Source organism: Panthera tigris, chromosome C2, assembly GCF_018350195.1.
Source record: "Panthera tigris isolate Pti1 chromosome C2, P.tigris_Pti1_mat1.1, whole genome shotgun sequence".
Taxonomy (NCBI): Eukaryota; Metazoa; Chordata; class Mammalia; order Carnivora; family Felidae; genus Panthera; species Panthera tigris.
Window position 1 is genome coordinate 19,499,070 of NC_056668.1, and position 20,139 is coordinate 19,519,208.

Below are 20,139 nucleotides of genomic sequence, written 5' to 3' on the forward strand. Positions count from 1 at the left end.
ATCTGAGCAGTCCCAGAATTTACGAAATCCAGACTATTGTCTAATACCACATGAATGCGTCATTGTGCCCTTTCCTTTGTCCTCGGCCTCCTTTCACAAACATAAACATGCCATTACCTGTTTCTAAGCATCAGCTTTGCGCCTCTTACGCAGACCATGGGGTCAATTACTTCTGTCAAGAAGACAGCTGAAAATGTTGACTTGATGATCTATCAGTATATCCAGTCGATTCAAAAAACCTAACTTGTAGAGTTTCTTGGACACTTTTGGCTTATAAAAATATTTTTAATGAAGAAAGTATTTAATAGAACTGATGCAACATACTAAAGAATTGCAAGGCTAAAAACGGGAGGTGTTGTACATATTCCTTATTTCCTCTGAATGTTGCTACCTGACCCATTCTCAAAGAGCAGCTTAGGTCAATGGCTCTTAAAGTGTGATGCCTACAGCAGCTGCATCACCATCATCATCACCTGGCAACTTGTTGGGAACACAAATTCTCAGGCCCCATCCTGTACCTACTGAATCAGAAACTTGGGAAGTGAGGTCCAGCTGTCTCTCTTTTGACAAGGGCTCCAGATGATTCTAAGGCCTGTTAAAGTTGTGAATCACTGCCCTACCTGAATGACAGGCTTTTACTCATTTCCAGCCATAATCTTTCGGATGATTTCTCTTTCTATGAAGAAAGAATTACAATTTTAACTAGATCCTTTACCTGCATATGTTCGTCAAAAGATTGGAAGAAGAGAGCAGCTTGAAGGTGAATTTAATCAATGTAGATAACTAACTGGGATAATTGCCTCACTCTGCATTTCTTAGCCTGCATATAAATTGCCTTAAGCCTTGTTCATATGCTGATGGTGCATCACTTGGGGAATAAGAGGTTAATTAATCTCAGGGAATTTTGAAATTTGCGTGGTTTGGGGACCAAATTATTATGAAGTCCTATCACTAAGCAAGTACCTAGGAATCAACCTATCCAAGGGGAAAAAAATGTTAAAAAATACTTTTTGGCTGATGGGGCAAGGGTTTGGAACACGGGCTGAAACACAAATTGGTAGATAAAAACTAAGGAGTTGGGTTTTGTCCAAGTTAAACTATTAGAATTTTTTTCTCCAGTCCTGAGTTAAAAACAACTCTTTTTATTTTTTAAAAATCTGCAGTTAAAATGTGTGCATTTTAATGATTTTTACATGTGACTAGGCATGCTATTAAAGATTTAGAAATTTCTTGAGGTGCTAATACGTGCACAGTTATTATTGCTTTGCAAATGCTCCACAAATGTATTGTTTTACTTAGCCACATAAATAGGAAGCTCTATCTAAGTAGAGGTATTGTGGAATTCAAACAAGGGAATATAATAATAGTGTTGAAAATTGTTAATGTCTTCTGGTGACATTAAAAAGTATTTTCACGTAGGCAGCTTTTAACTTTATGCAGAACTAGTATATTTTAATATATTATTAAAGTTAGACTTGAAAACTTTTCTTTTTGTTTATTATTTAACCTTGATGGTTTAAAGCCATTATATATACAGCTTTCTGATGAAAGTTCTTTCATTTATTTATCTTTGAGCACTTATAAATAATAAATTACACATGGTAGTAACTTTAATAAAAATGTGAAAAATGTGTATATATTTAGTTTTTTCTTATTTTTACTTAAATCTAGGAGAATATATTTTTATTTTTTTAATATATTTAATTAAAGAGTTTTTTATCTTACTGATAAATCAGTTTCATATAAGTAAAAATTATATTTTTGGGGTTTGCAAATGAGTTTATTTTTATTGATTTGCCTTTGAATCATTGTCAGTCATAAATTATAGAAATACCACTCTTTAGATAGAAAGTTCTGCCTTTTTTAAAGTAGTACATGACTTTCAAAAAAATTCCTTTGAATAGTAAATGAAAATTGTTTATAGTAATATGAGGCATTTTCTATTTTGAATACACACACACACACACGAAATTATGAAATGTAAAAGAAATGTTTATATATATGAAATACAAGACAAGTAAAAGAAATGCATATATATATATATATGCACATATAAACTCATAAAATATAATGTGTATATAAGGCATAAGCTGACTTAGAGATATTTTCCAAATTTTCCACCTAGAAACTTGATTTTTTTTTAAATTTTTTAAATGTTTATTTATTTTGAGAGAGAGAGAGAGCGAGTGGGGAGGGGCAGAGAGAGAGGGAGACACAGAATCAGAAGCAAGTTCCAGGCTCTGAGCTGTCAGCACAGAGTCCCATGCGGGGCTCGAACTCACGAACCGCGAGATCATGACCCGAGCTGAAGTCGGACACTTAACCGGCCGAGGCACCCAGACGCCCCTAGAAACTTGATTTTAAAGGAGGCTCTCATTTTAAGCCAGAAGAAAGTGGGAAGGTGGATCTGAGAGGTCTCGCATTCATTTACGTTCTTGAAAGGTCACACACTCAAGAAAAGTAGGGATTAGAAAAGATCCACACAAAAGAAAGGGGGGACTAGAAAGGTGGACTAGAAGGAAGCGTACCTAGGTTGCCTGATTTCTGGCTAAAAATCAAGTTTCTCCCATCTATTGAAAATTCTAGATCTTACAAGTATTTAGATTTTGAACTCCCAGCATGCTGAGTATCTCGGAGTTGATAATGAATTTAGTTTTACTGATTGAGAGTGAGTGGGGTCCAAGGGTGTATAGCAGAAACAAACAAAATTCCTCCGTGAAGAAACATCCTTAACAGGGGCCACTGAGATTTTCCATAGATTAAAACAGACTGCCTGATTGCATAGTCAAAATTTCAAACATAAGAAAATCAGCCAAAATTGGAAGAGTCAGCAGAGACAATAAATATCAGAAATGGATCCCAATATTTTCAGAAACTTGAATTATAAGATAAATAAGATAAAATAGGTTGTTCAAAAAAGCAAAAGGTTGAGAAGACAATATAATATTGTCCCAAAACTCATACTTAAAAAAAAAAACAACCTCTAGAATTTACTAATAGTGCAATTAAAATGCATTGCAATTTTACATAAAAGACAAATGACAAAAGGTAATTTGCATACCAGCTAGATAATTTATATAACCTAAAAGAGAACTAGTGGACTTCCAGAAATATATATGAGGACGTGCACAGAATGCCTCATAGATTGAGCACAAAAAAAGATAGGGAGTTAAGAACAATAAGTTAAAAGACATTGGGGACAGAGTGGCACAAATATGAAAAAATATGAACACAGATATGTGTCCAATTGGAGTTCTAGAAGAAAATAACTGAGTAAACATAGTGTTAGGTAGAATTCAAAGAATTTAGGCTGATGATTTTCTAAAATTGAGATAGTACATGAATTATCAAGATTGAGAAATAACTACATTTCCCAAATGGATCATAGAAAATGATATAATGTTCATTCTTAGGAACTTTATAATTAAACACCAGAACCCCTCTCTCTAAGAGGGAGAGGGTACCTCTTAAGGAATAAAAAAGCAGACATCTCCATAATAATAATGTAAGCACAAGATGTTACATCATTATCATCAAAATTTTGGTAGACTATAACTAGCTATCAACCAATAGTTGTATATTTAAATAAGCTATTATATTAATATTTGGAAGGAGGATTTAGTTGGCTGAATTAAGTTCTTGCTATTCTATTAAGTATGAGTGTTAAAATTTAACAGACGTCCATGAATAAATAAAAGTATGCCATAATAATTTTCTAATTGAAAAAAAAATTAGAATACTTGACCAATCCAAAGAAAGAAAGGAGAGAACACAAAGGTATAGTAGAAAAGGCAGAGTAGATATAGAAAGTATTTATGGGAAAGAGCAAAGGAACCCCAAAGTGAATCCCAGTATCATCATACTGATTGGCTGTCCCTTCGAGATCACTTTCTTCTATTCCTTTTCCCACAGCTGCCATTGGTCACGATCCAACGTCCTTCTCCCCTCCCCCACTACATGGTTTAGTTTAGAGAGCTAAGAACTTGAATAACCCAATGATATCAAGCTTTGTAGCCCCACATGGCTGTTATCAGAGGGAGATTGGTGTAAATTGGTATTTTTCCTAGAGGATGGGATATTAGACAATGAAATACCAGAATTTTGCAGCATGTAAAGAGAAAAACAAATTGGTGGATAAAAAATGAGGAGTTGGGTTTAGTCCCAGGTTAAACTATTAGAATTTTTTTCTCCAGTCCTGAGTTAAAAACAAATCTATTTTAATTTTGGCTTTATATTTTGAATGGAACAAAATTATAAGCTGGGTTTTAAATTATTTTGAAATGAAACAGTAGGGGCTTTTCTCTGACCCTTAAACGAAAGAGAATATTGAAGAAATTTTCTTTTGTTTTGTAAATTATCTCAAAAATAGATTCTAAAAATACAAATACATGGAAGGAAAAAAGAGCAATAAAAATCACTACACGAGATGGCAGAAAAGACTCTTTACTGGTCAGTAAGTACCATATATGTAATGGGGTTAAATTTACCAGTAAAAGGGATGCCTGGGTGGCTCAGTCAGTGGGTGTTTGATCTGGTTTTGGCTCAGGCTGTGATCTTGCAGTTGTGAGATCGAGTCTCATGTTGGGTACCCTGCTTGGGATTCTCTCTCTCCCTCTCTCTCTGCTCCTCTCCCACTTGTGCGCACGTGCTCTCTCTCTCTCTCTCTCTCTCACTCTCAAAAGAAATAAAAAAACATTTAAAAACATTTACCAGTAAAGACAGAGCATATATTATATTAAAAAAACGATCACATGCCATAATAGAGATATTCCTAGAATGCAAGATAAAGCAAAAGAAAAATATATACCAAATGAATATGAACACAAAGTAATCTAAAAAGCTATATTAATAACAGACAAATTAGATTTGAAGGCAAAAACCATCATCCTTAAGTAAAAGGAGGTTTTCTTCTTAATAGTGTATAGTTCAGTTCATGAGCTATAATTATCAATAAACGTCAATGTACCTAGTGACAGAGCTTCAAAATTGTAAAAAACGTTGTCCGGGTGGCTCAGTTTATTAAGGAGCTAACTCTTGATTTCAGCTCAGGTCATGATCTCATGGTTGTGAGATTGAGCCCCACAACAGGCTTGGTGCTGGGTTCTGCTTGGGGCATGGAGCCTACTTGAGAGTCCCTCTCTCCTTCTTCCTCTGCCCCTCCCTAGCTCGCATGTGCCTGTGCACATGTGCACCTGCTCTTCCCCGCGCCCCCCCCCCCCGCCTCTCTCTCTCTTTCAAAATGCATAAAGAAACATGAGTGACGATGATGGAACTCAAGGGGGCATTCATACATTCACAGTCAGGCTTTCACTTTGGTAGTTTTATAATATTCTTCTACCAGTTCCTAACTTCAGTAGAGAAAAAATAAGAAAAAAATAATGAGGTCAATAGCACAATTACAACATCTGACCAAATAAATATGTATGAAATTTTGTACCTGTGATTTATATATACGTATACATTCTTCTAAAATATACATGAATAATTTACTAAAACTCAACAAGCTAATAGTCCACAAAATCCCAGAAGTAACAAAGTATGACGCCTAAATGTTGAAAATTATAAAACTTTGTAAAAGACAGTAAAGAATTTCTGCATAAAGGCATCATATTCACCCATAGAAATATTTGTCATAAATATGTACATGTCTCCTAAGTTAAACCGTAAACCGTAAATCATTACAATTCTAATCATAAAGCCAATGAGAGTTTCCCAAAACTTGAAAAAATCACCTGTTTGTGTTTGTGTGCATGTGGGTGACCAAAGAACACCATAGGCCAACAAAATTGGCAGGCAAATTCTGGGAAAAACAGAAATAAAAACAAAAGAGATACAGAGACTAGCCTTACCAGAAATATTCTGAAACTACTTAAGTGGCATGTTAGGATATATAGAAATGGAGAGCAAATATAGTCTGATAGAGCAGAATAGAGTTAAAGCAGACCCAGTTTTACCAAAAAAGGGCATATTTGACAAAACTGGCATTTTTGTAAATCAATGTAGCATTAACAGAATATTCAGTTAATGTTTGGTCAGTTTTTTCTTCTTCAGAAAAAAAATGGGATTCCTGTAAATCCCAAAGGGATGCCTTAAAAATGTATTCTCGTTATAGTTAAGATCTAAACATGAAAAAGAAAAACTTTAAAAATATCAGATTTATAGAAAACTATTTTTATAAACTTGGGGAGGGAAATAAGATCTTAAAACATACATCTTCCTTCATAACAATTATAAACTTACCTATATAAACTATAATGTTAAAAATGAAAAGAAAAAAATAGAAATAAATTATTTGGAACATATATATCAGACAATTAATAACCAGAATAGACATATATACAGTTATACATGTATAATGATGTATATGTATCGAGCCCTGCGTCAGGCTCTGTGCTGACAGCTCAGAGTCTGGAGCCTGCTTCAGATTCTGTGTCTCCCTCTCACTCTACCACTTGCCTGCTCATACTCTGTCTCTCTTTCTCTCTCAAAAATAAGTAAACATTAAAAAAAATTAAAAAAAAATTAAAAGCTATGAACAAAGATTCACAAAATGGACAATACAAGTTATGAATAAATATATGAAAAGATACTAATTACCTATTATTCAAGGAAACACAAAGAAAAATCCCAATGAGATACAATTCTAATTTTTTTTAATGTTTATTTATTTTTTTTTTAATTTTTTTTCAACGTTTTTTATTTATTTTTGGGACAGAGAGAGACAGAGCATGAACGGGGGAGGGGCAGAGAGAGAGGGAGACACAGAATCGGAAACAGGCTCCAGGCTCCGAGCCATCAGCCCAGAGCCTGACTCGGGGCTCGAACTCATGGACCGCGAGATCGTGACCTGGCTGAAGTCGGACGCTTAACCGACTGCGCCACCCAGGCACCCCTAATGTTTATTTATTTTTGAGAGAGGGAGAGAGACAGAGTGTGAATGAGCAAGGGGCAGAGAGAGGGGGAGACACAGAATCCAAAGCAGGCTCCAGGCTCTGAGCTGTCAGCACAGAGCCCGATGTGGAGCTGGAACTCATGAACCATGAGATCGTGACCTAAACCGAAGTCGGACGCTTAACCCACTGAGCCCCCAGGCATCCTGAGTTACAATTCTATACATATCAGTTAGGCAAAAATTGTTCACTCTGTAATTACCAAGTAGTGAAGAGATTGAGGAACAAGAAGAAGCCTTATTTACTACTCATGGGTAAGCGCACTATTATAAGAAATTTGGAGAGTCAACTGGCAATGCCCACTTGTGCTAGAATGTTGCCGTAATAACTCAACTAACCATACTTCTCTGGGTCTCTGTTGGGTAGCTTAGTGAGTGCTTTCACCAACGAGACACTTGCAATTTTAAAGCAAGCAGAACATTGGAAAATGTTCACTGGGGCTGGCCTTCTCCCTTGCTTTTGAGGACCTTGACACTGCCCTTGGAAGCCCCAGCTAGCTGACCATGGTGGGTCAGCAAAGGTTTTGTTTTGTTTTCGCTTTGCTCTGTTTTGTTTTCTGCAAAGGACCACCCAGTAAATAATTAAGACTTTGAAGATCACATAAAAACTCTGTTCTACTTTGTGTTTGCTTTTTTTTTTTCTTTTTTCTTTTTTTTGCTTTTGCTTTTGTTTTCAACAACTCTGAAATGAAATATATGCACAGTCTATTGGCCGTGTAAAATCTGGCCATGGACGAGATTTCGTTTGCCATGTGTGATTTATTGACTCCTGGATTAGAGTTTTGAGCCCACAAACCAGAGGATCCAAGCGTTTAAGCTATCGTAGCTATCTCTCCCAAGTCATCCCAGTTTGCCATTTTGTGAGTGAATACAAATGGTTGTTGTTTCAGGCTACCATATTTTGGAGGTTATTTGTCACTCAATAAATACCAGTAAACAAAGTTAATGGTACGCATATATAAAGGTGCAGAAATTCTACGACCATAAGTATAACGGCATGCACTCCACAGTGCTAACAGCACTATGTTTAAGAATATTCACAGAAAGGGGGTGTCTGGGTGGCTCAGTTCGTTGAGCACACAACTTCCGCTCAGGTCACGATCTCATGGTCCCTGAGGTCAAGTTGGCCTCAGTCTCTGTGCTGACAGCTCAGAGCCTGGAGCCTGCTTCGGATTCTGTCTCTCTCTCTCTGCTCTTCCCCCACTCATGCTCTCTCTCTCAAAAATAAACAAACATTAAGAAAAAGAATATTCACAGAAGGGAGTGCCTGGGTAGCTAAGTGGATTCAGCATCTGACTCTTGATTTCATCTCACGTCATGATCTCACAGTTTGTGGGATCGAATCCTGCATCAGGCTCTGCACTGACTGCAGAGTCTGCTTAAGATTTTCACTCTCTCTCTCTCTCTCTCTCTCTCTGCCCCTGCCTCTCTCTCTCAAAATAAATAAATAAACTTAAAAAAATTCACAGAAGTATTATGTTGAGTACCAGCAAATCGGAATACTTAAGTATACGTCAACTGAATATTGAATACATATATTTCATTTATGTAATACAATTTTATTTAGCATTAAATATGCATGAATTTTATGAGTAGTTTCAGTATACCCAGTATCAAAAAATATAATTATGAATAAGATAACTAATAAAATGTATACAGTGTAACAATTTATATAAACTATAAAATACATAAATTAACACTGCTATTTAAGAACATAGGGTTTGTGGGGCGCCCGGGTGGCTCAGTCGGTTAAGCGGCCGACTTCGGCTCAGGTCATGATCTCGCGGTCCGTGAGTTCCAGCCCCGCGTCGGGCTCTGTGCTGACAGCTCAGAGCCTGGAGCCTGTTTCAGATTCTGTGTCTCCCTCTCTCTCTGACCCTCCCCCGTTCATGCTTTGTCTCTCTCTGTCTCAAAAATAAATAAATGTTAAAAAAAATTAAAAAAAAAAAAAAGAACATAGGGTTTGTAATAAACTACTAAGAAAGCTTTTGAAAATGGACAATAATAACTTCAGGAGAGTGGTTTCCTCTAAAGAGAAAGCATACAATGCCCCCAGGGAGGGATATATAGGGCTTTTCAATTTTCAGTCTAAAGTTATATTTTTTAAGGTGATATGGATATATTGTTCCCTATATTATTCTTTATGCCATTTGTCTGAAATATTTCAATAGTTTTAATAGATTGAATGTGACATATGGCATTATTTCTTATTTGTAGCTTTGCTGTATCTTCTTTTTGCATATATATATATATATATATATATATACATAATATGCGTGCATACAACCACAATTACGGTTGTTTTATATGACTTTTTGCTAGGTATTTGGGAAACTTAAGAAAAAAGACAATACTCAGGTAGTCATAAATGTGTAAAAAGCTAAACAAGAAGGCAGCCAATTCCAGTGTAATAAAAAAATGTCATAAAGTGGTATTGTAGACATCAAGATGGAGTCGCTCAGGTCAAGCAGCGACGTAGGCAGCCAAGGGCGTTGCAGCTGAGACCAAATATCACTGAAACCAGCACAGGCTGATGGCACCCAGAACTGATAATCAGCAAAACCAAAAGAGCCTGCAGGAACTGAGAGCCGATAATCACTAGAGCCAGAAGAAGCCTGCAAAGGCCCAGGACTGATTAAATTCCTCTATAAAGGGAGGGCTTTTGCAGCAAACCGTCAGACTCTCCAGATGCTGACCCTGCCATTCCTGCCTGCATTAAAAAGGCAGCTTGCAGCGGAAGGCTCTGGGCGGTTGATCTCTGAACATAACAGAGATTCCCCACTGCCTGGACATAAGCAGCGTGAGCCCAGAGCTGACCCGGATGGGACAGAGGCCTCACCTACAGTGCGCATTAACACAGGCTTTTCTCTTGGTTTGTTAACTTCTTACCTCTTCTTGAATCGTGTTTGTTGTGTGACTTTGTGCTGTGCTTTGTTTTGTGTGGCATGAATGAAGTCAAGTTAAATGTGTAGTGAAGAGTCACTGTTGGAATCTTGAAGCTGCCTTGCAATTATGCTAACCTTGCTTTATGATTGAATAAAACTGCCTTTGTGGAACATGATATCTCATGTGCGCTCCATTATGGCATGATTGTGACAAGTGTATAAATTAATAACCAACCAATGTTATCTACCTTCCATAATACTGCATTTCTTAAGTTGAGATACGTGAAATACCATTTAGGTAGTTGTTAATAAATCTTAGACAATGGGGGAAACCTTCCATTGCCAAATACGTTTAGAGATACCTGGATTTAATCAAACCAATTTAGATTATTACTTCAGGAAATTTGAGAACTTTTAATAATTAATCTGCCTTTTCAATCTTTAAAAGAGGGATATAATATACAGTACTTTCCAAACTTAATTAAAAATAAAATTAATTGGAAAAATCATCTCAAGGATCAGAATGTTCTGTGAAGCAAACTTTTAGAAATCATTCTGTTTCTAGAAGAGGAATGGTTACTATTTTTTTCCCCTCTGAGATTTCATTTTAAGTCAAATTAATTAACCTACGGTGTAGCATTGGTTTCAAGAGTAGAAATTAGTGACTCATCACTCACATAAATACTGAATGCTCATCACAAGTTCCCTCCTTAATGTCAAGCACCATTTAGCCCATCCCCGCTTCCCCTCCCCCAGCAATTCTCAGTTTATTTTCTATAGTTAAGAGTCTCTTATGATTTACTTCCTTCTCTCTTTTTATCTTGTTTTATTTTTCCTCCCCATCCCCTATGTTTATCTGTTTGTTTCCTAAATTCCACATATGAGTGAAATAGCATAGTATTTGTCTTTCTCTCACTGACTTATTTTGCTTAGCATAATACACTTTACCTCCATCCATATCATCACAAATGGCATAATTTTATTCCTTTTGATGGCTGAGTAATATTCCATTATATATACATATATATGCACACACTACATCTTCATCAGTTCATCAGTCAATGGATATTTAGGCTCTTTCCATAATCTGTCCATTGTTGATAGTGCTGCTATAAACATTGGGGTGCATGTGCCCCTTCAAATGAGTATTTTTGTATCATTTGAATAAATACCTAGTAGTGCAATTGCTGGGTCATAGGATAGTTCTGTCTTTAACTTTCTGAGGAACCTCCACACTGTTTTCCAGAGTGGCTGTACGAGTTTGTATTCCCATCGACAGTGTAAGATGGTTCCCCTTTCTCTGCATCCTTGCCAACATCTGTTACTTCCTGGATTTTTAATTTTTGCCATTCTGACAGGTGTGAGGAGGTATCTCATTGTGGTTTTGATTTGTATTTCCCTGATGATGAGTGATGTTGAGCATTTTTTTCATGTGTCTATTAGTCATTTGTATGTCTTCTTTAGAGAAGTGTCTGTTCATGTCTTCTGCCGACTTCTTAACTGGATTATTTATTTTTTGGATTTTGAGTTTGATCAGTTCTTTATAGATTTTGGATACCATTTATTTGGAATGGTCACTTTTTGAGAGCATGCTCTTGTGATCTTAATGGAGGATTAGGATTTGAGCTGGGTTTTGAGAAAGTTTTAAGATGCTGCCCAGATGAAATAAAGAGGAGGTTATTAGGGCTAAATTTAATAAAATCTGTGATCACAATTGACAGATTAATTAATAAACATTTCATAAATTAGACGGGCAAAAGAATCATGCAACTTAAGTGTTGTCCTTGTTTTTAATGAAATTTACTTTGAAAATGTAGACTTTTTAACCGCAGAAATAAAAGAAACTCGTATTTTTCAACAAATAAGTACGTGTATGGGTGTGAGAGAAAATCTTCATAAGAATGATAGTAATATAAGAAAGTGACATATTTTTGTCAAAGTAGAGTGAAATTGCAACAAAATAACTGATTTGATTTTTTATAAATATTCATCGCAATTCATTAATGGAATCTGTTGTCTGTTCTTTCCTCTTTAAAAAAAACTTTTTTAACGTTTATTTATTTTTGAAAGAGAGAGGGAGACAGAGCATGAGAGGGGAGGGGCAGGAGATGCAGAATCTGAAGTAGACTCCCGGCTCTGAGCTGTCAGCACAGAGCCCGACACTGGGCTTGAACCCACAAACTGTGAGATCATGACCTGATCCAAGTCCCCCACTTAACCGACCAAGCCACCCAGGAGCCCCTGTTCTTTCCTCTTAACTGAACATCTAATTTGCTCATCTTCTCTTCCTGAGATGGTCTGAATGTGGAAAATGATTACAGAGGAGAGCGCCAGTGTTCGTTCAGAAGTCATTCAAGCTGCTTTTCATGTCCTCTGGGAGGAGTAGGGCATATGAGCCCATATCCAGGCTGTGAACAGCATCAAAGACAGAAGCTTCTCGGTTGCTCACATTTTATGCCTAACATTCATGATTTACCCTGAAAGATGCTTGATCTACATTCCTTAAGTGCTGGTCAGCTGTATAAGAAATATCAAAACAGAAAAAGTATTCTGTGTCATGCACTGCCTTAACTGTACATGATTGTACATGCTTCCACAATATGAGTCTTAGGTTCTCTTCTCTTCTCTTCTCTTCTCTTCTCTTCTCTTCTCTTCTCTTCTCTTCTCTTCTCTTCTCCTGTCCTCTCCTCTCTCTTCTTTTCTAAGTAGGCTTCATGCCCATCATGGAGCCCATTGTGGGGCCTGAACTCATGACCCTGAGATCAAGAGCTGAGCTGAGATCAAGAGTCAGATGCTTAACCAATTGAACCACACAGGCATCTGTTTTCTTAACCTTTTTAATAAATTAATTCAAGACCTGTTTTTCAAATATTCTAAATATATTATTTTTTTTTCTATTACTATGCTTTCATTAAGTATTGGATTCACTGAGAGCTGCTTTGTCAATAATAAATGTAAATATACATCATGTTCCTCTTTATTCTTTGATTTTTAGTTGATTTGATTAAAAATAAAACTATTATGGCAGTTTGGTTGTTACACTATTTGTTATTATTATTATCATTACTATATTATTTTATTACATAGTGCTTGAATTTATTTTTATTCCTTGGGATCTAAATGGTTTTCAGTATTTCTTTTGAGATAATTTCAGATGTACATAAAAGTGGCAAGAAAAGTAAAATCCACCCTTGTACTCCCTCACCTAGGTGACAAATTGTTAGTATTTTACTACATCTCCACATGCCATACATAAAACTCATTGTAATGAGTCTCAATAGTGTCTCTTTTTTTCCATCCTGGCCAGGATCAATCTTAGATCATGTGGATATACACAAAGGGAAAAGGCTTGGGAGACACTGCATTCTATAATATATGAGCAAACTGATCAGCATGGGCTCCTTTATTGTGGTATAATTGGATTCTCCAACGATTTGCAATTTTTGCCAAGTGGCTGTGGAAAAGCGTAAGCTAATTAATTTGCCTGACATGAGGGTTGTGCTTGGTTCTATAACCATGCTGCTACCACTTGAATAAACATAACTTCACTGTTCTATTACTATAGTGACTAATTGTTATTCAAATTCTGATCAGCATTCTTCAGTAACCTTTGTGATAATGCACTAGGATCCCATGCCAGATCAGCCAAAGAGAGCCTTCTCCTGAACTAACTATTGTGCAACATTGTTAACCAGCAATTACCAGCAGGTCATTGTGGCTTTGCCCCATACTGAGTTTAATAGATTGAATTTTCTGTGCACCAGATAGACAAGAACAGAGAGAGTAACATAATGGCATCCAAATTAAAATTCATTAACCTTGCAAAATCACTTACTCTCACCAGTAGATAAAAATGCTGGTAACTACTAAGCCTTAATTATTCATCAAGTTATTAAGATTTACTTCTTCATAAATTTGTGGTTCTCACAACTTGAGAGTTAGTGTACTGGAAGTTGATATTTAAAATATTGCTAGTTAATCTTCAAGGAGTAAATAGAGCATTGGACTTTGGCATTTATTAATGTTAATCATTTAGGGAATTATTCTAATTGCTAAAGAATCCTCATATTTCCTCATGGCCTTGATTTGGGTCTTTAACATATTTAGATGTCCATGGGTAAAGCATTTATTTATATGAAAAGAAATAAGAGAAATTGACAGGTTGGTTTGCAGAAGCAGTGTCACAGATGGATAATGTTGAAAAAGACCACAATTATTGCAGAAGACTGTTATTCCATTCAAATAAGGTGTGGTTTTTCCGGAAGGCAAAAGACTCTTGAATATGTTGACTTCTCTTTCTCCCTTCAGTTAGAGACAGCCATGATTTTTTTCCTAAGCCTATTTAATTATCTCTTCTTATTCTTTTGTTCTCACCCTACTTCTCCTCCGATCCTTTTGTTTCTCCAGTTAGACACTTAAAACAAGCATACAGTCTCCAATATTCTATCTTTCTCCTTAGGTAGTTGCGGCCAATATCTGTGATCAAAGATTTGTGCCCATCTTTTCCTAGAGGTTAAACAATAGGTATTGTAGTATGTGATTTCTTTTTGCCTGGCTAGTGGTCACTGGGGAAGAAAAACTTAACACTAAATTTAATGGTCTTACTAAATGTCTAGAATAGGAACTGGAAAATATGCCTGAATTTTAACGGCTCAATTGGCTTTCTTATAAACTGTGAAATGCCTCAGACACCCAAGGAAGGGAAGGGGAGAAGAGAAGGAAAAAAAAAAGTAGGTGAATGACACATCTGTAAGCAAGCATCAATATTCTTTTGCTACTTATCACAGTGATTATATATATATATATATATATATATATACATATATAAATTGTATATGGATCGTCATGTTGCTATGGTGGGAGAATATAATATAATATGATCTGTGGAGAAGCTAGTACAGTTTCATTATTACTGACTTGAAAGGTATTCAGTAAGTATATAAATACACCATAGGAGTTTTGTCTCACAAGCACAGGAATTTCCGAGTGAAATCTGAAACTGGCCTCTGAACAGAAGGCAAGGAGAGACTGAAGAAAGAGGCAGGTCACCCCCATATTGTTAGCGGGCAGGTTTAATAAGCAAAGGAACTTACAGATGAGGCTTGTCTTCTGTTGCCTTAAGTCAAGTAGATCTCTGCAGCCCCCTGCCAGAATCTTAAATGCTTATATACAGGTCTTACCTGGGTTTGGACCTTCCTGATTGGTCCAACAACACGTTGCTCTATGAAAGCTACATATTTGAAAATGGTTCCCTGTGGGCAGAATACACTTTCCAAGGATAAGGGATGCAGTGAGGTCTGATCGCCCAGATCCCGCTCACTAGTTAATCGGTGGTGACATTCTCCTGATGACCTCCTCTAACAGAAGAGAAACAAATTCCAAGTGGATTTCATAGAGTTCGTTATGCCCATGCAGCTCGCTATATAGAAAAGCAATTATCTTGACTCATGATATAACTTCACAAAGAAAGGAAATTTTAAGATTTTCATTTATCCAACTGCTGAGTACTCTTAAGAAGAGGTGGAGGAACAGAGAAATGATAATAGTAGTGGCAGCAGTTACAACCAATTGCAGAAATTCTGCTAAGTGCCAGACATCATCCTTGGTGATTTTCTTACGTCATCTCATGTCAGTCTTACAAGAAAGTTGTTATTAGCTCTGTTTCCTATGAAGCAGTAAGGCTTCCAGAGAAGGATTTATCAGTTTAATGTCAAATACATCAGGGAGCTAAAATTTAAATATAGGACTTTTGAATCTAAAGCCCTTATTTGATCTTCTGCATAAATCGAACGTCTCTTATTTGCCACGGACTTTCCTGTGCCTTGCGAATGAGACCCTGTGATCAAATTCTCCTACATTCAGAGTGTAAGTCATCGAGAGAAGAAAAGTTATCATCCGGATTGAAAATGCCTAGGGATTTTACCGGTAAACAAAGTCATCAAAAGTGTATAGGGATGAGAAGGTGGAAGAATATATTTCATGGAAATCAACAACTTTTTATTTTATTTTTTTTAATGTTTATTTATTTTTGAGACAGAGAGAGACAGAGCATGAGCGGAGGAGGGGTAGAGAGAGAGGGAGACACAGAGCCCGAAGCAGGCTCCAGGCTCTGAGCTGTCAGCACAGAGCCCGACGTGGGGCTCAAACTCAGGAACCGTGAGATCATGACCTGAGCCGAAGTTGGATGCCCAACCGTTGAGCCACCCAGGCACCCCAGAAATCAACAACTTTGAAAAAGTTTCAGATTTACCAAGGGGAAGCAGTAAGACAAGTTTTGTGTGACACGACCCTAGAATACACGCTGGGGGTTTGGGAGGTTGCAGCAAATAGACTTGAGATACATTTCAGAGATTAAAAAGATAATCAAAGAGCCAAGGATGTAAGGTCTTCAAAAAGAAAGTGATAGCAGGTAGTCTCAAATACTGCAGAGAGATTGGGGTGGTTGAGAAATTAGAGTGGATGTTGTACTCAGTAAATAGGTTATTGATTATCTTTGAAATGTGATTTTATTGCAGTGGGAGAGAGATACTGCATATAGAGGAGGGACTATTTGGTAAAAAAGAGAGCGCAGCAAACATAAAAACCTCCAAAATGTTAGTGGGCTTTAAACAAGTGGTACTTCTGCAATTGCTTTCAAATAATTTATTCTATGACCTTTATCACATTTCAAAGTGAAGAGTTCTCAGTAGGTTGAATTTTCTTAAATAAATTTCCCTAATGTAGGGATGTCACCCTATTTGACCTTTTAATATTTGATGAAATACCTACTACCTCTTTCGGATTGATTGTGTTCTTTTAATCCTCACAGGTTTTACATTTGTACCATTTTGAACTAAAAGGTGAAATCGTGATAGCCACATTTTCTCCAACCACATCAGTTCCTCCCAACGTGTATGGGCGATTTGGGAACGATGACTCCCAGAGAATGGAAGTGTAACAGACAGGGAACCGTGACTCAGAAATCACCGTGCTGAAGCTGAAGCCAAAGTACAATTTGGATCAGACGCCTCAGAGAATCCACGTGGATGATCACACTTTGCTTTGTGCGGTGGGTGTTCGCCATAAGTGCACATTTGGAAACATTTGCCCTTTACAAGTTCTGTCTGAGAAGCTGTCCACGCTGATTTCCTCAAGGCTGCAGAGCATTTCATCAATAGAATGAAGTGACAGCTGTGGGTTCACTCATTGTATTCAGCAGAGTTACCCAAACCTGTAGGTGGAAAAACAAATTCAACACTTGCCCGTCAGAATTCACTTTCTCTGCAACTATCTCATTGGGGTTTTTTTGAGAGCACTGGAGTAAATATGCACATATCACAGATGTACGTGTGTGCATTCGTGTATTTATATATTCACATGCACATGCATACTCATTCTTACTCCCCAAATACGACCTTCTGACCCCAAATATGGTCAGAAGGTGGGTACAAGAATATTCACAGTGGCACTATTTGTAATTATTCAAATTAAAAAAAATTAGATATCCAATTCATCAGCAGTAGAACAACTCTGTAACACTGGAATGACAAATATATTTGTGCAATTTAATAACATTGCATCATAGGGGCGCCTGGGTGGCTCAGTCGCTTAAGCATCTGACTTTGCATCAGGGCATAATCTCGCGGTCCATGATTTCGAGCCCTGCATCGGGCTCTGTGCTGGCAGGTCGGAGCCTGGGGCCTGCTTCTGATTGTGTCTCTCCCTCTCTCTCTGCCTCTCCCCCGCTCACACTCTGTCTCTCTCGCTTCCAAAAATGAATAAATGTTTAAAAAATTAATAAGCATGATAATACATCTGCTTCTGTGTGTAAAATTGTGATGAATCTTAACAAACATTACTTTGACTAAAATGAGCCAGATACTAAAAAATACTGTATCATTCCACTTACATAACGTGTAAAAACAGACAAAACTAATCTATGCTGTTAGAATACATTCAGAGTTGTAAAAATATATATATAAAATGATAGAGATTAGCACTTGGGAGGGGGCATAAACCAAGCTTCTTGGTTACTATTAATATTTTATTAGTAATCTTGAAAATAATTACGCTTAAATGTTTATTTTGTCATAAGTCATCCCTTAATGTGCACTTGAATCTATACACTTTTCTGCATATCACATACCTTAGTTTTAAAAAATAAAGCACTTTCGGGGCGCCTGGGTGGCTCAGTCTGTTAAGCGGCCGACTTCGGCTCAGGTCACGATCTCGCGGTCCGTGAGTTCGAGCCCCACGTCGGGCTCTGTGCTGACAGCTCAGAACCTGGAGCCTGTTTCAGCTTCTGTGTCTCCCTCTCTCTCTGCCCCTCCCCTGTTCATGCTCTGTCTCTCTCTGTCTCAAAAATAAACAAATGTTAAAAAAAAAAATAAAGCCCTTTCTTTTAGTAAAACAATAAGAGATAGGCCACTCTTTCTTCTATCTGTTACTCTTTCCTGTTGTCAAAATGTTAACGCAATGGCTGAAAATAGAGCAGTCGTCTTAGACAGCAGCTATGCTCACCACTATACCCATCCCACAGGCTGGGGAATCTATCCTGGACCCTGCAGGGAACTATTAAGTTTCAAAGAGCAACTAGAATATGCGGAGATGCATAGACAGCCTAACACAGATTTGTATTCTCTGTGACAGAGATAATCTCCTCTCTTATTAAAAATAAAAACACATTTACCTATAAGTGGAACCGTTTTGCCATCTAAAGCTAGCCACCATTTTGTGAATAGTTCATGATCTGATACCGTTTCTATCGTAAAGGAACTGAAGTGTTTTTGTGTCCACAGATTTGAGGATAAGACATAAGTCCTACTTAAGGCCAGACTGATATTTTCTTTCACCACAGGAGAGATGTATTGATTCCATTTTTTTTCCCATTGCACATCGGTAGGATCTCTCAATTCATACCCTTGAAATTAGAATTGGTTTTTCCAGGTTTAATTTGCATCCAGTTCACTCATGATACGTTTAGGATGTCACTTCTACCACCTTCTTTCTTTTCTAGACCTGAGCAGTCATGGGATAGACAGAATGAAATGGATTAAAATAATGATATTAAAATTTTAAGTGCCAAAAATAGATATTTTTATGGCAATCTTAATCTTGGAAAACATATTTCTAGAAGTTTAATAGCTTCTATAGACAGTGCCTGTTATGGATTGAATGATTGTTTCCCATAAATTTGTATGTTGAATCCTGTGTTGTTCTGAGTGTTTCTCCTTTTCTACTCATCCAGAATCCTCTGACACTTCTAGTCACCAAATATGTATGTTTTTTTTTTTCCACACCAAGTAATTCTCTGTGACATCAGCTAGGTGTCCTACAGTTTAACTCAATTCTGACACTATCTACCTGAAAATAGCATCACATCCCACAGGGTAAATGCTCAGTCCTACAAGACTGTCCCCCTCACCACCACCACCGCAACCACTTCAAATGGACAAAAGACATTCATTAGAACAGAAGACACTCCTATCACCTGGGAAATTCCAAAGTTTTTACGAACACTGCATCAAGACTGGCGCCAAAGATCAAATATAGAACAAAAGATGCTTCTAGTGTTTATGTCATTTAGGAAATTATCTGGGTTTTAGAAGTTCTGTGCCAGGAATTGAGGGCAGAAACATATATATATATATATATATATATATATATATACACATATATCATAATAATAATATATAATATATTAATAATATAATATATAATATAATATATATTTTTTTTCGTTTTTGTTTTTTTTAGGATTGAATAGTTGTTTATTTCCTGAAGCCAGGATAAATGTTTATCATCATCACAGCCACCAAAGCAGGAAATTACAAAGGGTTAGGGGTGAGTTTCCATTTGACTTGAGCATCCTAATTCACACACACACACACACACACACACACACACATACACACACTTAGGAATGTTGTTTTGAAATTTTCAGCATTGAATCCATTTCATGCTGATCATTTGATGGCACAGAATTCAAGACAACTAGAAATCAGTGTTCTTCATCACTGTCTTCATACTTCACTGAGAAAACTTTTGAGATTGTTCAAAGGATTAATTTGATGGCAATGACAAGGACGATGATGGTAGTGGTGATTGTGGATTTTTTTCCCTGCCAAGTTTCCATGCATCTATTAATATAATAATAATATATAATATAATAATATATAATATATTTTATATATATATATATATAATTTCTATGATCTCACAAAGCTATAACCCCCAGTGTAGTGGTACTTGGAGATGGGGCCTTTGGGAGGTAAATAGATGAGATCATGAAGGTGGGACCCACATGATGGGGTTAGTGCCCTTAAA

At 36.8% G+C, this 20,139-nt stretch overlaps 1 long non-coding RNA gene across 1 annotated transcript; it reads left to right on the forward strand.

The window, feature by feature from the left end:
- The first annotated feature begins 9,693 nt into the window (after positions 1 to 9,693).
- Positions 9,694 to 19,626, forward strand: LOC122230715. The gene is made up of 3 exons (XR_006207764.1): positions 9,694 to 9,821; positions 16,643 to 16,882; positions 19,570 to 19,626. It is a non-coding gene; the product is annotated as an uncharacterized LOC122230715 (long non-coding RNA).
- Positions 19,627 to 20,139: the final 513 nt, after the last annotated feature.